The sequence below is a fragment of the Ambystoma mexicanum genome, chromosome 6q, assembly GCF_040938575.1.
Source record: "Ambystoma mexicanum isolate Mex_15411 chromosome 6q, UKY_AmexF1_1, whole genome shotgun sequence".
NCBI classification, from domain to species: Eukaryota; Metazoa; Chordata; class Amphibia; order Caudata; family Ambystomatidae; genus Ambystoma; species Ambystoma mexicanum.
Window position 1 is genome coordinate 1,237,676,089 of NC_090937.1, and position 18,364 is coordinate 1,237,694,452.

Consider the following 18,364-nt stretch of genomic DNA (forward strand, 5'->3'; position numbering starts at 1 on the left):
CAGTTGGGAATTGCAGTGGCTTACCTTTAGAGTTGATCCCAACTCTCTTTTCAACTAACAGTGTGTGACCCTACACGTGATTTTCTAACAAACTCACTAACTTTGTGCAAGACTTTGATACTAAGAAGTGCCTCAGCACCATAGACTGTTCAAAATTGACTTTGGTTGTCCTGGCTCCTTGCAGCCTCTTCTAGCCCATTGACTTTGATATTGTTTGTCCCTCACAGGTACTTGTTCAAGACTGTTATTGCTGGGAACGACTTTTCTAGATTTCATTAGAAGATTTAAGTGTCCTCGTATATACTGAGATCCTGTTTAACCTTTTTCCTTATAACTAGTGTGATATATAAATGTCATTATTGTCCTTGTGATTGAAGTCACCTCAGGGTGTCGGAATTGTGTAAAAAGCCTATCCAAAGATTAACCACTAACATGTTCAGATTCTGAAAAGTATATTTAAAGTATATTTACATTGTTACATGAATTGCCTTTTTAAAAGAACCCTTATTTAAAAATTAAAATAAATAAATAACTATTTAAAACTGAAACCTTGAGGGTTACTTGGCTACTTGTTTTTTACGGATTTCATTTTAACAGCTCTACAGCTCACATTTGCCCCTCTTGAGCCTGGCTGCTCAGTCACACTACCAACTTGTGTAGTACATACCTATACCAAAAGGTGGGATACCTATTTACCAAGCAGATAAGTGTTGTGTAGTCTCACACAGTGTGACTACATCAATTCTTATCTCACACTGATGGTAGGTGGTGGGATTGGTGTAGAGTGGTTACATTGACTAGTTGTTGTACCTGCGCCCAAATAAACCAGCCACAAGGCTAAGCTCCACCAAAAAGTTAAGCTATTGTAACATGCCAAGTATGGGTACCTTTATTGTTCCGCCCTGACTTGCCTGACAGTAGAACAACTGAAAGATGTGTGTAAAAACAGGGGTTTGACTCTGAAAGGAAAACAATTTGAATTGATTCTACAGTTGTTAACTCTTGGGTAGTAGGCCTGTAACACCTACTAACCCAAATAATGTGGAAGATAATGATGAGGATGCTAGTTGACAGTCAAACTACAATCTGCAAGAGGAATCAGAGGAGTCTCCAGAAGGGAGCCACTCTCTTTACAGCCTGTCCCTGCACCTCAGTCATTCCATGTGTGACCTCACAAGGTCCAAATCTAAACCCAGATCATATTTCACTTGAGAGACTAAGATTAGAGTTGAAGTTCAAGAAACTCGATGTCCAAGCTGAAACCAAACATCAATAGTTGAAACTAAGAGAAAGAGAAATGCAGCATGAAATGGAAATGAGAACGATGTCCCTTGATTCTGCTTCCCTTTCAGGGTCTTCTATGTCCACTGGTCCCAAGAGGCCTTGCCTGCCTAAAGAAGCAATGAGTATGTATGAACCTAAACTTGATGTGTTGGATTGACTGGGTATGTTTGAATACACATACAGTCTTCAAGGAATAAGTGGGAATGATTTGATTCCATGGCTCATGTCTAGGCTCCCTCTGAATGGCTGTGATGCTATGATGGAGTTGGATGTTAGTGATAGAAAAGATTACGAGTCAGTTAAGCTGTCAATAATAGCCAGATTTGGGAAAACTCTTTCACAGTACCTTAAGAGGTTTATGACCCTCAAAAATACCTATGGTACCCCTTGAGCTACCTGGCTATGTCAATGTTTGAAAAACTTAGATGGTTGGGTTAAGGGGTACAGAGTATTCTCCTTTGAAGGGATGAGAAATCTGTTTTACCTGAATCTATTTTTGATGCCTGCTCTCTTGAGCTGAGACACCACTTGGCTGACTGAAATGAAATTGATCCTAAAAAGCTAGCACAAGCTGCTGATGTATGGATAGCCAACAGAGCCAATCATAATGACTCTGGGGCCACTCACAAGAAGGTAGAGGGGAGCAGTGCAAGAAAGAGGGTAAAGAGAATTCTAATTCCAAACATCCAAAAGAGGGCCACAAACATAGCAAGGGTACATTCCATGGGAACCCTGGTAGGTCTAGTGAACACTCTGGTGCCAAACCAGCGAGAGGTCAACAGAAACCCTGATTCAAGAGAACATTTGGGAAATGTTATATATGTGGGTCTGTAGATGATTTAAAAGGGAATCCCAGATGTAAGGGTAAAACTCCAGGGGTCCACACTGCCTCCTTAGCCTTCATCCCTGAGGTAGAAGCACAAATGGCAAGTGCACACTATCAACTATTGGCTGCAGACCACATTGGAGTTCAAGCCAGTGTATCTTTAGTCTCCCTGGGTCTGTGGGAGCAACAGAATGTGGATGTGTATAACTCCATTCCGAAAACACCAAAGATTATTATAAGGACAGTGTTCTTGTTAATGGTCAGGTGACCCCTGCCATCAGAGACACTGGGGCAAGCTTTACAGTGGGTGATGCATGTTTTCTCACACCTGAGGATGTAGCTAAGGCACCCAAAGGTCCCACTAAACTTGCAGGAGGCCCTATCCAAATGGTTCCTATTCTGCCAGCTCTCATCCAGTGCAATAAATAACTGTTAGAATTCCTGTTAGTGTACAGAATGAAGTGACAGGGAGAGTCCTGTTGGGAAATGACTTGAACACTCTTGGAGTAATGTATGGTACACTGAGGCCTCCAAGCAAAAAGAATCAGAAACAAACAAGATTGGCCATAGGGGCAACCTTAAAAGACTCTCCGTTTGAGGTTAAGGAGATTTCCAATACCTCCAGTCCTTAGGAAGGCCACCCTTCTACTTCAAAAAAAAGGAAAGAGACAGATGAGAAATACAAGATCTCTGGGAGAAAGAAAGGTTTGAAACCTAAACCTGTTCATAAGACAAGAACATCCCTGAGAGGATTGTCCCAGGTCACTCCAGTGACCCCTTCCCCAGCTGATGCTGAGTGTGAAGAACAAACACATTCTATGGAATCTGATACTGGTGACACAGAGCTGGAAGAAAACATTCCCTGTGTTGGATATCTGGATCCTAAAGAGTATCATGCGCTGCAGTCTTTACTTGCAGAAGGTGGACCCTCTAGGGCAGACTTCAGCAGAGGACAAAGTGTGTGTCCCTCTCTAGAAGGTCTTTGCCAGCAGACAGCTTCCCAGCTGGAGGTGCAAGAGCCAGGGAAGCATAGGCTTTACTGCATGGATGTCCTTTCTATAGTGAACCTACTGACTCTACCCAGGGAACTACAGGAGACTGGTAGTGCCCCATGAGGTGAGACAAAAGTTCCTACAGTTAGCACATTCAATCCTTTTGGCTGGTCACTTGAGTTTCAAAAGCACCAACGAGAGGCTATCTCTGTACTTCTACTGGCCCAAGATGGGGGCTGATGTAGAGACATGCTGTAGCAGTTGCCACACTTGTCAGACTTCTGGCAAGAGTGAGTCCAAGAATGTGGTGCCTTTAGTGCCCATCTCTGTGGCGGGAGTCCCTTTTGAGAGGGTAGGTATTGACATTGTTAGTCCCCTACACCCTGCAACTTCCTCAGGCAATAATTTATATTGGTTGTAGCATACCATGCTACCAGGTATCCTGAGGCCATACCTATGAGAACTGTTACTGCTCACACAGTAGCTAAGGGCCTCCTTGGTATTTCTAACAGTGTAGGTTTTCCTAAAGAAGTCCTCTCTGACAGAGGATCACATTTTATGTCCTACTGCACGCAGACCATGTGAAAAAACTGTGGTATGACTTACAAGTTCTCAACAGCCTACCATCCCCAAACCAAAGGGGTTGGTGGAAAGGTTTAACTGTACTATGAAGAGCATGATAGGTGCTTTAGAGGAACCCCTTAGAATAAAGTGGAACCTTCTACTGTCATGCCTTCCCTTTGCTTATTATCAAGTCCATCAAGCAGGAGTTGGTTTTAGCACAGTTAAACTTCTTTATGGTCATCCACTCAGAGGCCCTTTGTCCGTGATCAAGGAAGGGTTGGAGAGTGTTCCTTCCCTACAACCAGTGAGAGTCACTGGGCCTCATTCCGAGTACGGCGCTAACCAATGGCGCTATTAACGCCTTGGTTGACGCCGTACCCGGACCGGCAGCGCCTTGGTGGTTGGCGGAATTACCGCCCCATTCCAAGGTTGGCGGGGCGGTAATTCCCCAATCCCCATTTACCCTTCCCCATTCCCATTCTTGCCCCATAGGGCATAATGGGAGTGGGGAAGGCGTCAATTACGCCACCGTAAATTACGGTGGCGTAATTAACATCAAGGTCCCTTAGCGCCATGGTATTTAACGCCTGCTAAAAGCAGGTGTTAAAAGCACCATGGCGCTAAGGGAACTCGGAGTATGGCGGTAAGGGATTACCGCCACCGCTCTCGTTAGCGGTGGCCGCTATCCCTTACCGCCATACTCGGAATGAGGCCCACTGACTGTGTGTTAGACCTCCAGAAGAGGATGGCACTGATAATGACAGACGCTTTAGAGAACTTGAAAGCAGGTCAGGCTCTGGTCAAGCATTGGCATACTCCAGGCTAGCTATTGGTGTTGGTACCTACAAGGGAGAGGGCCTTACAGGACAAGTGGATTGGACCCTTCAAGATTATAGGCAAGCCTGGAGGGCTCACCTATTTAGTGAACTTGGGCAACTCTAAGGAGGCCCTTAGCGTCTATCACACTGACCGTCTGAGGGCTACTGTTTCCGGAACAGAACTAGGAGCTTTGCTTCTAGCTTCTGATCAAGAGGAAGAGGAAAATGAGCCTCTCCCTGATCTCCTCAGGGGAAAACCTTTAGATAAAACCGTTGAAGAAGTGAAACTCTCTTCAGGTTTGACTCTGCAACAAAAAGAGGAGTGCAAGACTCGGTTGAATGAGTTTGCCTCCCTGTTTTCACTGACACCAGGCTTGGCCACATGGGGCCAGCATGATATTCTCACTGGTGACTGTCTCCCTGTCAAAAGCAGTGGTTACAGGATGTCAAATCATGTCAGAACTCACATAAAGCAAGAGGTCAAGAAGATGCTTGATCTTGGGGTTATTTAGACATCTACAAGTCCTTGGGCTAGTCCGTTTGTCCTAGTGCCAAAAGCAGGAACCAAGTTTTGATTCTATGGGGACAATAGCACTCTTAATGCAGTCACCACAACTATGCCCATCCTTTACCCAGGGCAGATGAGCTGGTGGACAAACTTGGTTCAGCCAAGTTCCTCAGTACATTTGACCTGACGTCAGGCTATTGGCAAATAGATCTGACAGACCATGCCAAGGAGAAAACAGCATTCTCCAACCCATGAGGTGTATACCAGTTTAAGGTTGTGCTTTTGAACTTAAGCTTGCACTTGCTACATTTCAGAGTATGGTGAATCAAGTTCTGGATGGGTTAGAGGACTTCTGCATGGTATACTTGTTTGACATTGCAGTGTTCAGTCCCACTTGATAAGAGCATCTTCACCACCTAGGCTATGTTTTACAGACTCTGGAACAGGCCCATCTGACCATAAAGGCTAGTAAATGTCAAATTGGTCAGAGTAAAGTGGTCTACCTTGGTCATAAGGTAGGAGGAGGTGGAATTAGGCCATTGCCTAGCAAAGTGCAAGCTTTACAAGACTGGGCCATCCCTACTACTCATACTTCCTAGGTCTCTCTCAGCCTTCCTAGGTCTCACTGGGTATTACAGGAACTTCATGGAGAACTATAATACCATAGATTTGCCCTTAAATGTGATTTCCTCACCCAAATAGTGTAAGAAGGTCAAGTAGAATGAAAAGTGCACCAAGGGTCTTGGAGGACTGAAGAGAGCCCTTTGTCAAGCTCCAGTCTTGAGAGTTCCTGTCTACAAACAATACACCATTGTACAAACAGATGCTTTTAATGCAGGGATAGGTGCAGTTTTGAGCCAAATGGATGAGAAAGGCAGGGAACACCCTATCTGCTTCATCAGCAGGAAACTGAAGGACAGTTGGACAAGGTGGGCAACTATTGAACTTGAATGTTCTGCCATTGTGTTGTCTCTGAAGAAGTTTAGGCCATACTTGTATGGTTCTACTTTCATTATTCAGACAGATCACCAGCCCGTGAGATGGTTAATGCAGATGAAGGGGAAGAATTCTAATTTCTGTGCTTATTCCCACTAAATTTAGAGACCCCCACCTCTTCTGCTGGACTTTAGGACTTCTTAATTTTAACCCTGGAGTGAGTGAGACCTTTTCTCACTCTCTCATGTGTTTGGACCTGATTTGGGTTATGTGTTTTCACTGTTTTTGGAGTCTGATAAACTCCATAGGCATCTACTTTTTGGGTGGTGACACACAGCACCTTCAGTGCAGTGTCAAACAGAAGTCCTTTAGATTTTTCATAAGGTTTAACTACCTTTTCTTGTGTGAACTACCGTTCCCAAGAATAGTAAAGTAAAATTGAGATTACGTAATGTTTCTCTTTTTAGGTCCAGTACACACTGTTTTATGTGGAGTGCTGGGGGAGGATTACCTAGTAGCCCCTTTCTCCTACTCTCTCATGTAACATTTTTCTGTTACCCTCACTACTTTAAATGGCTGGTGACTGTAATTTAATGTGTATCCTCAGCTGCAGTACAGCAGTACAGCACGCATGGGTGACAATTTTGTGAAAATGGCCCCGGTATTCTTCTTTTGCCATTTTATGTTTGTGAGGTCTTGCTTGGGATTAACTCTGTGCGATGAGCCAGGTTTAATCCCTTTGTTTGTTTTGCCTTTGGTGGGCTTCAGCCCTGAATCCCGCCTCTGGCTCCAGTGTGTCTGGAAAGGCAGGATGTGAGGGAGGTTCCCAACATTCCTATGTCCTTTGTCTCTACGAATGCCTTAATGCAACCAGACATGATTGGTTGGCTGGCTGTCCTTTCAGGACCACCCTGCTATGTGATTACCAGCCTTGGCTGTGCATGAATCGGAGAAACCTGCTTAAAAGGCAAGGGTTTTGGAAATAGAGGCAGAGTCCACCACTGGGAGAAATACCCAATGAAGAAACCGTAAATGAAGCTTGCTGCATCCTCCTGGACTTCTGAATTTCCCAGTGAAGCCCTGGTGCTGTGCTGAAACTACTTTTTTCAATTCAACAGAGAAGCTCCGGAAGCGACGACTTCTTCCTTTGTGCGCATGAGACTAACTAAATCAGAGAAAAACTCCAATGGACCATCCTACCTGACTGGCTGTACTTCTTCACTGCTGCAAGAACCGAGTGCAAGGGGTCAAGAAATCCATAGTCTAGTGCAAAGTCCGAAATACGACCAGCAGCTCCAGGAGTCTCCTAAGGACCCTTCAGAAGCAGGAACAGCAGAGCTCGAGTCCCTCACTAGAATGCAGGCCCCAAGGAGTGAAGGAAGATCAACCGGTATGCAAGATCCACGATGGTGCTGTTTACTAAGTGCTGAAACCGCAAAGTGCTGCTGAACCGAAAAGAGTGCTGCAATCAATCTCCCAACTACCGCCACAGGAGCCCTCCAGATGCCTCTCTCTTGTCCCCACCATTGAGGCTCAGGAACATGGGGTCTGCGTCGCTGTAACAGGACAGAACCCAGCTGGACCACTCTTCTTCAAACCAGATAGTGTTTAGACTTGGAGTACTTACTTCATTCTTTTAGCTCTGCTTTTCACAGTTGGGAATTGCAGTGGCTTACCTTTAAAGTTGATTCCACTCTCTTTTCACAGGCCTAACAGTGTGTGACCCCACAAGTGATTTTCTAACAAACTCTCTAACTTTGTGCAAGACTTTGATTCTAAGAAGTGCTTCAGCTCCATAGACTGTTTCAAATTGACTTTGGCTGTCCTGGCTCCCTGCAGACTCTCCTAGCCTGCTGACTTTGATATAGTTTGTACCTCCTAGGTGGTAACTGTTATTGCTGGGAAAGGTTTGTCTAGATTTCTTTGGAAGATATATGTGTCCTCACATATACTGAGAACCTGTTTAACCTTTTTCCTTCCCTAAACATTTCCTTTCGGAAGCCTCAGAATCTACAAAGCATAACTAGTGTGATATATGAATGCCATTACTGTCCTTGTGATGGAAAGCATATCCAAAGATTATCCACCAACTTGTTTTGATTCTGAATATTTGCATTGTTACATGAATTGCCTTTTTTAAAGAACGCTTATTTACAAATTGATGTTAATTAAATAAAATCTATTTATACCTGAAACCTTGACGGTAAGTGTTACTTGGCTACTTGAATTTACGGATTTCATTTGTACAGCTCTACAGCTCACATTTACCCCTCTTGAGATAGGCCTAGCTTGTCAGTCACAATACCAACTTGTGTAGTACAGACCTATACCAAAAGGTGGGTTACCTAATACCAAGCAGATAAGTGTTGTGTTGTCTCACACAGTGTGACTACATAAATTCTTACCAAACAGTTAACCTTTGCAGCGATATTGTTAATACGTCTTGAAGGTATGAAAGAGATGTTCATTGCCACGCAGATATCAGCATGAAGAAATGTTCCTGCTTGCACTGCAGTAACCATATTAATGTTGCTGCTAACAGTGCTAAATTCTTCTTTATCAAATGATGAACAATGTAAATCGTAGTTGAAGTTAATTAATTGCTTGTTAATATATATGAAATATGCAGTGAGACTTCCCAGAAGAATCACTGATGGAATTTAACTCGGCTTTTTAGAAATTGTTGAACATGATTTTAGTGAAAGCTAGTCCTTTCTTTATCACACTTGTGAATGTTCTCTCGTTTCCAATTGCTGGTTATTCAGATGGGTGACATTTCTCTTCCATTATACAGCCATTATTTTACAGCCATTATTATTGCTGTTGGGATGCATTGGGAGCAGATGAAGTTTGCACTGCATGTGGTGCAGGTATTGTTTTTAGTCAGGTCTGATACATATTACATACTTACATATAGCAACACAGAAAGAGCAAAACATGTACTGTTATAGTTTCAAAGGTTGTATATAGACCAGTACTATAGGCCCTGTGTTTAGTTGTTCTAACCAAACTTATGGTCTGAAGTTAGGTGTGCAGGAATAGCTGAGACAGGTGGATGATGGAGTCAGAAAGGTACTGCGGTAGAAGCGAGGTCAGTGTGTTACCTTGGCAGACATGTCACCATATTGGACATCAAGGCCTGGTCACTAGGAACAGAAAAGAATGCAGGCCCTGATGTGGAGCTCTGTCTCCGAGTAGCTAAGCTCCAAAATCAACTCCCCTTTCCCGTTCCCCAGGAGAGAAGACGAGATTGGATGCACCCGCAGTGAACAGATAAACACTAATTTTATGCAGCTCCAGAGTCTGAATGTGGTGGGAGTGGACTGTGAGCTGCGGGGAGAGCTGGTAGAGGCACGCCCTGTGTAGGATAAATTCATAAGAGCAGGGAATAAGGTTCTGTGATTGCAATGGGAAAGTCAAAGATTTAGGGCACTACTGCCTTCCCCGATGAGCTGTCATCCCATATGAATTAGGCATAGGCAAACAACCAAAGCAAATACATCTCTGAAATTCAAACTTTGGGGCGGTGCCCTAGACACGTCACTACTGGGCACCAGGAGCCGAAGTAAATAAGTAGGTAGTTGTGTCTGGAATGTCCTTTGATTTGGGATAGGTGATGTCAGTAAATTAAGTACAATGACGTAGAGGCAACTTGTATGGACTGTGATGTCTGGTATAATGAGAAGGCCTATTGCCTTATCAAAGCAGAGGTGACCTCGCCAGTTTACTCTGGTCGCGTCTGGAATGGAGGGCTGCACATTACGTGGCATTCTCGATTTATTTATTTGTCAATAAGTTTAAACAGCCAACCCCATACCTAAATTTAATAGTGACAATGTAGGGCACCACATGTCTAGGGGAATGTGTTTAGATAAAACGTGGCCAATCTGTCTAGGGACTGTGGGGGAACATTATAATTTTCTATAGGCAGTAGGCAATGAGGGTGGTGGGATAACATTGTAACCTATATGACCAAATTCTATGGATTCCTACTGTATCTTTGTGGGAAGTGACAAGCTCCATGTAAATTCGGTTCTGCGGGACCGTCTGAGACTTTTTGCACGTAAAACATCTTGTTTTCCTTTGCAAAAATGTGCAGTGATTATTTGGCCTTTTGGATTGTTTTTTTTCGTACATGTTTTGGATTGCTAATTTATTTACATTGACTTTAGACAGAACAAAACACTGATGAGACGGCACACAGGTAAAGTAGGTGCATGTTGAAGAAGATAAGTGCAGGAGGACGAGTCGGTACAGCCACAGTGTGGAATGGTGTAAAACAGTAAGCCCAGAACCTGACAACAGGGAGTGTCCGACGTTTGCAGAAATAAATATCTTCTTTCAGTTTGAGATAAGAATACTACTATGTTCTTAGATAGCAATGCTGGCTGGACTGCTTCAGCTTCTGAGCGGGAAGGATGAAAGTCTAAATCAGCCCTGTGCTGGATTCAAAATTGTGAAGGCCAGGCACCTCGCTTGACCTGTGTAGCTATCCATCCTTAATGTAGACGAAGAGCCAAAGGGAGAAGAAATCAGCGGAGATTGAGAACTAACTGTACCATGCATTGCATCATGCCTGTTCTAAGGACATGGATAGTTGAGAGAAAGTAGAGCAGCAGGACTGGAGATTAACAGGTAGGTGTATCAGTGTAGTTGCAATGTCCACATGTGGAATACAGAACGTATATGCTTGATAAGTGGGCCCTTTACATCTTGCTCTAGAGTGGGGTTGTTTATGCACCGGAAACCAGTTCAGAGAGCGGGTTACCTTATGAGATAATATTAATTCTATCCAATGTTCACATTTGCCTGACCAAATAAAATAACCAAGTCAATTGTTCATGGCAATGCTTGTATTGTTTTCAACACGGTTGCCTATTACAGAAATGAGCTAAATGAAAAACCCTAAGCACTGAAATGTTGCTTCGAAAAGTGTCACACATTTGAGTCAACAATCCTGAATCTTTCACCGTGTCAGAGGGTGAGAGAAAGAATAACAACACCTGCATCATAGTGTGGCCCCGTCTTAGTGAACAGAAATCCAGAATATCTTGGGAAGGGTACCTCATTATTATAGCTTCTTCGTTTTCCATAGCTTCTTACATGGTCTTGCTCATTTATGTGTTTTCCCTAGGATGGCATTGACTCACTATGATCCTTATACTTGGTATAGCACCATTCAGATAGCAATTTACCTAGTGGCATAATTCTCTCATATGGACAAACATGAAGTATTTTGCAATAAATATCTCTCCCTTAAGGTGCTTATTATCTCTGTTACAAATACTCAAGCTTAACCCATGTTAAACAATATAAGGCCCACGCGATTAAAGACCTTATCACAGGTTTACATTGAGTATCCCAGTTAGTTTTGTAGGGAAATGAAAGATTACATGTGATCATTCATTAGTCAAATAAATGTAACTGGATCCATAAAAGATTGTATAAATCTGGTTCGGAAGGTTGACACTGAGCATTTGCAAATTCCCTGAAAAGTGTAACAAAACAGTTTAATGGGACATTTTCAGAGTTGAGAACCAGCTTCCCTGCACCTCCTGGAAGCACCCTTGGCTACCCACTATTACACTTTATGCTCTGTGTTAGCGCACAGCAACCGAAGAATGTCTCGAATTTTTCCATTTACAGCACAACAGCACTGCACATACAGAAAATATGTAACATGCCCAATGCCTTGTTGGGTCCTGGCGGGACCGCGTAGGGCAATGGGGCATGTTAGGGGGTCCTCCCTCACAGGGTAGCCACCCTCCATCACAAGGCCCTGATTATTCATGGATGAGATCACGCGATTAAGGTACCAAGGAGGATGAAGGAACATCTGTGGAAAGGGTTCTGAATGAATGGCAAAGCCGTACATGAACTGTGATTTGGGAGTTTTGTCCTGTATGATTCTGATCATTCCATCATCTAGCAACCAAGTACATTGGGCCTCATTCCGACTTTGGAGGTAACCACGCCGCTATTTGTGGCATGGCGCCTCCAAAATAGTTCCGACTCCTGCCTGGTGAATGGAGTAATTACCGGTCCATTCCGAGTTCGGAGGGACCGGTAATTCCCCATTCACCAGGGCCATTCCCCATTCCCATTTCAGCCCCCATAAGGCTCAATGGGAAGGTGGCAATAACGGTACCGCAAACTGCGGTACCGTTATTGACCCTGGTGTCCCTTTCGGGTCCCGTCCTTAACGCTTGCTAAAAGCAGGCGTTAAGGAAGGACCCGCAAAGGGAACTCATAGTAGGGCGCAAAGGGATTACCAGCACCGGTGTCATTACCGGTGCCCGGTATCTCTTTGCACCCTACTTGTTGTTTCAGTCAAAACTGATTACCACTGATCACAAATATGTTGAGCACAATAAATCTAAATAATTATTATGCACATATTTACAAAGGAAATTACTAAGCATATATAGCATAGTCTGTAGCACAATTGTGCTGTCAGCAACTCCTATATGTCCATAACCAACTGTTTACAATAATACACTACACTACTTAAAATTATTACAAAACTGGATACGATATAAACATACATGCAGTACTAATGTTTGGAAAAACAAATGAAATGAGCATTTAAAATGTAGGTTTCTTCAACTGACATGTACTCTATTAAGTTCTCCTGCATAGAATAACCAGATGCAGATATTTCAACACCTCTTCATATAAAACTTCACTTAACAAAGGTGACATTTCATGTTCTTCTTCGACCTTTATTATTTTTTCTACTCATGCTCAACTCGATTCAGACTTAAATGATTCACTGGTTACATGTTTCACTAGTCATTCTCCTCTGAGACTTATGCCAACTAGCAAAGAATTGTGGCAACGTTTCATATGTTTGTTTAAACGAAGTCTCAAGAATTAGTCTGCATTGTATTCCTCACAGCCTTTGATTCCACCACTGATGTACAAAAATCACAACATATGCAAATACAAACATTACAAACATTACATCTGTGTCAGCACTTCTAACCATATTCTATATCATTTACTACATGAATTACTCATATTAACCAAAGTGTAAAGGCTCGATTTTGCAGCCCTCTACTTAATCATTGAGGCTACTCAGAATCGCTTTCTCTATCATCTTTTTGAAGGAATTAGCAAAATGCCTCCCATCTTTTACTTTAGTTTGACATATGAAAAATTATTAATTCTATGTCACATTTCTGTAAACATATGCCCTAATTTCGAAAGTCAATGCTTTCTAAATATGATCCACAACGGAACAATACACTTACCATTTCTCATTCCTTCAACCCACTTTCTGGTCAGACCGCTAAAAAGTCGCTGCTCTCTCCCATATCACTTAAAGCCTATCAAATATCACTCTGTTCAATTTGAAACGTTAAGTCATCATTACACGAAAAATTTAAATGTATTCATAAAAAGAAAAACGCGTATGTGCACGTATCCGAAAAAGTAATGAGCATTTAGTCACAGTAATGGACTGTGCCTGGACAGAATTGATATCATGTGATCCGTTCACGCATTAGGGTTGCTCCTATGGCCCATCATTCTGTGCCTGAATCCTGGGCATTTAGACCATGAAGCTGTCTGATACTGTTTGGTGGATGGATTGTGCTGCTAAACTGCTCCAATGTCACAAAAAAGAAGACTTGTTGATTAAAGGCAAATAATTGTAAGTCATTACCATATTACTGTTGATTTCAAAACATTACAAGTGGTGGATGAATTCTATGATGTGGCAAATGTTGCGCTCACACAGACTTCAAGCCCACTGCTGAATGTGGATCATGAGAGATTTAACTATAGTTATCCATAAAAAAAACGTAAAGAATGAATGGACACTTTCCATGTCCATTTTAACACAGTGCACTCACATGCACCTTGATGGATGAAGAAGAAGGGATACGTTACGAGCCCTGATTATCCAGGAATATCTGAGATGAATGGACTCCTGCTCTGCAAGAGTGCAAGGATGAACAGAGGCTAAAGTGCCTACTCAGCCTGCACACTTGTACAAACCAAGAGCCAACACACAGTTAAGATATCTACTTACTTTGCATTTTCTAGTAACGTGTGCTGAGGGAAGGCTATGCTCTCAAGGGGTGTGAATGTGGTTCAGTATCAACCCACACAGCATATGACCGTCTAAAATAATGGCCACTCGAGGTTCTACACAGAAAAATCTATACTTTAATTAAACACACCATGAACATTAATAACCAACTCGAAAATAACTACACAAAACTCAACCGCATGGAAAGGTCACTGAATAAGCAAAGATAGAAAAATGCAGCACTCTGAATCAGGGGTGTACGACAAGTGATAAAAACAATGTTTTTTCAAGAATATGTCCTTGGATGAAAAAGGGGTTAATGTTACTGAGCCAGTCTCTAGGGCACAAAGATGGACCAAGGGGGTGTCTAGCAGTCAACAATACCTTTGTTGGTTCCTGGTAGCAGTACAAAACCAGACGTCTTGGTGCTGTGCGAGTGATTAGAAGATTGGTAGAGTGCACAAGGCAGAACCTGAGGATTGTGCTGGTTCAAATGTGTTGAATGGTTCTTGAAACATGGTTCCAAACAGTACAATGGCAAACACACTAGGATCCAGGGTGCTATGATGTCAAACCCAGCCATTTTCTACTGCTACCAAACACGGGAGAGGCGGTCACACAACTGCAGGGGCCCTTCAATACGGCAAGGTCCTGGCTACCACTGTAGCTAGCTGAGAGGACAGGTCGTACTCCAGAGTCAGGTCACTCCTCAGGTTACTGTGAGTCCCACTCTAGGGACTCAGGGACAAGATGGATCCTTGTTCTTGGGCTATCAAACACAGGGGAAGCTGGCAGACAACCACTGGGATCCTTCAACATGGTACGGTCCTGGGTGCCGCTGTAACTGCCAGAGAGGCATGTCTTTTTCCAGCAGCAGGTTACCCACAATGTTCTTCAGAGCTAGTTAGGGAGCAGAGCTTGCCTCTGCCTTGGAATGTATTCATCTTACAACTGGAGGGCTTTGGAATGGACTACCCTCCCAACAACATCCAAACACATTTTTCTTCAAGGGATGAATTTCAGAGAGATGAATCAAAGAAGAGTTGGGAGACCCCATATTTAAACGGCAAAAGCCACCAGGTGACTGTACTTAAGCTAGCCTTCTCTGGAGGTCAAATTCCTGTTCTTCAAACAATTGTACACTGCCGTCTGACATAACACTCACTGCTCTGAGCAGCAGCCATTTCTAGATAGTTGGATTCTGGTGATTGCACTGTTTTCCTTCTGTTGAGCATTTGTTTAGAAAAAAAGACTACTGCTTTAAGTAAGACAAGGGTCAATTGTTGTAGAATCTTTGCCAAATGTAATCTTTTGGAACATGTTCAATTGGCAAATTAAAATAATTTTACTTGTTGGCAGAGATTTACCCTATTGATGCACATTTATGTCCCAAATGCATTGGCCATTCATTGTGCCACTTAAGAAACAGCAATGACTCTTTGTGAATAAAAAAGAAGAATGATAATTGATTAAAGACATTCTGTGATTTTCTTGATAACTGTATGAATATTCTGTAGTATTTACTGCTAGGGTGAAGCCGCATACGGGAGGGGATCCCCCAGTTTGTGTTCACAATATTTTTTACCAAAGGAATACAATTTTTTTTGGCATACAACCAATACCAAAAGTATAAGGAATGCAGGCCATTTTAAGAAGTGTACATGTGCCCACTCTTATATATATGCTTCTGTTCATTTGGCAAAGACACACTCCTCAATTGAGAGGTAACTGAAACCCTCAATATTTTCAACTTCTCTAACACAATATATAAATAGGTACATTTGTTACATGACAAAACCCGATGTTTGTTGGAGTCTGATGCCTGAAGTCTCCACCTGTGAAACTCCTTATAGAGAAAAGCATAAAGCCAGGAGCCCTTTGCCACATGTCCCGCATCATTTCACGTGTGGCCATAAGAAGAATGTGAACTTTTCAGACTTCGGAGATAAGATATTATAAAGAGAATGAACATTCGATAACCATGGGTGTCAGCTATGGTTATTGCACATAAGGCATCACAAGTAAGTAAGGGTGAGTATTGCTATGAGGTTTTCAATCAAGGCCATTGGTAATGAGACACACAATCATCCTTGACTCTACATGATTTTTCAGATGACATGTAGAGTGAATGTGTTTTTTCCAAGACTGACCTCAACTCAGGACATCACCAGATATGCTTATATGCTTGCTCACGGAATATTACCACATTTCCATCTCATATTAGCTTATTCTGCTTTAGCATCAGGGTGTCATCAGCTGCCAAGGGGTTTCAGCATATGATTTGGTACATCATGGCAAACTTGCCTTCCTTTATCAACATTAGCAACAATATCCTGGTATATTCATCCACTGCCCCAGAGCACATGATGAGGCTAACACATGTATTGTAAAGAACCTAGGGCTAATACTGCATCAAAAGAAAGGTGTATTTCTATTTGTCCATATATTGTAAACTGGCAGTCTCTCCAGATTCATAGTAGATGGGAGACATTAAAGAATCCATAGCCATTGAGGTGTGCAGGTTCCTGGGAGTACATTTCTTATGGCAGTTTGTTTTAAGTTTGGCCAGGCACACAGAGCCACTCACTTCTCTAAAAGACCAGACATGGTAGTGGAGTGATAGTGAAGAGACAGCATTTTGAGCTACCGAAGAAGAACTATTCGTCAACACCATAATGGTCTTTATCAACTCTAACCAACACCTGATGCTGATGTTGGAGTTCAGCCCCTTAGAGCTAGGAGCAGCACTACTGCAAAATGATGACATGTATTTCCAGTGGGCTATAGAGTATGCCAGCTATGCCCCCCACACATACAGATTGAGAGTAAAGTGTTAGCTGTGGTGTGAGGATGTTGGCATTTTCATCTGTATATCTACTGATGTGCCAGTAATTATTGCAACAGATAGCAAACACCAAATATTCAGAGCTCTTCTCAGTGTCCACATGCCAGAAATGAGGAGTGTTTTTTTCAACACCAACAACATAATATAGCATTGGGCCTGGAATAAAAACATTGTTTGACTTCTTGTCTCAGCTTCTTCTCGGTTCCCTGAACACAAGTAGCAGTGATGATAAAGTGGTTGATGCACACATCCACACCATCACTACAGATGTTGTGCCAAGATTAATGTTGATTGACTAGATGCAAAAGCCACATGCAATAACAACAGTCCTCAACTAATTATAAAAGCAGTGACGTTGACTCCTGGAACCTCTGCTTAGATCGTATCTCTCAGTGCACAAGAGAAACAGATGCTGCACAAAGATTGTGGTGATCAGAAACCCTTGTTATGCACTATTCTATTGCAAGACTCTTGAATTGTAATCCCTGCAGTCGTCATTAACAAAGAACATGAACTAGACATCAAGGGACTACAAAAAGGAGAGACGGACTGAGAAAAAGTGTGGTTCCCGAACCTAGAAGACAAAGTGGAATGTTTGATAATGAGAGGTGTGTGGTGTCAAGCAGCAAAGATTCCAGGCAAGGGATAGATTAGTGAGACCATCATACATAGAGTGATTCCATCGCAATCAGTGAGCATTGACCTTGGCATGGTACCGACTGAACACCTTATCATTGTCATCTTGGAAGCGGTTTCACATTTCCCAGACGTTGAATGCATATCTTCCACTTCAGCCCACACTGTGAATCCTATATTAGGGAAAACATTCACATGCCTTGACCTCCACGAGAAGAATCTACTCTGACAACGGCATGCCTTTCAGAGGCAATGGGTTTAACACATTGGTTGAGGACAACATCAGGTACCGGGGAATCACTCCTTTGTGGCCTTGTCTTAATTGGGTCATTGAGAGAGTGGTGCACTTGCTAAATATCATGTTTCAGATAGTGCTGGTTCAATGCTTTGAGATAAACTGAGGATTGTATATCCGCAGTTGTATCTTAAAAGGCATGAACAGGTTATGGCAGGCGTCCATAATGAGCAGCTAGCAGATCATAGTGACTCACAAACTGAAGCCAGGCTCAAAGAAGGGGTTGTAAGACAATCAAATTGCCCATAAGTGTCAAAAACAAAGAGGAACCCAGCAGCACACTGTGGGGGGAGGAGTGTGCAGATTCATGACAAAAGACCAGAAGCTGATCAGACCTGTCCACAAGCACCAAGGAAACTAGCGACCAAACCTAATGACTTCATAATGACTGATTTATGTCACAAAAGAACAATGAAGGCCGTGTGATGTGAATTTATAGAATGTTGAATGTGTTCCTTTTATTTAGTTGGGGAAAGGTGTTGCCGGTAAAAGTCATAGCTAATGCCAAGGACCTAATAGTGGCTATATGATGTGTGTGGTGACAAGAATTGTGTTGCCGTGTTAGGCAAAATTTAAGGAATGGGTGCTGAGATCCGAGGAAGTACCACATAACCTATAATATTGG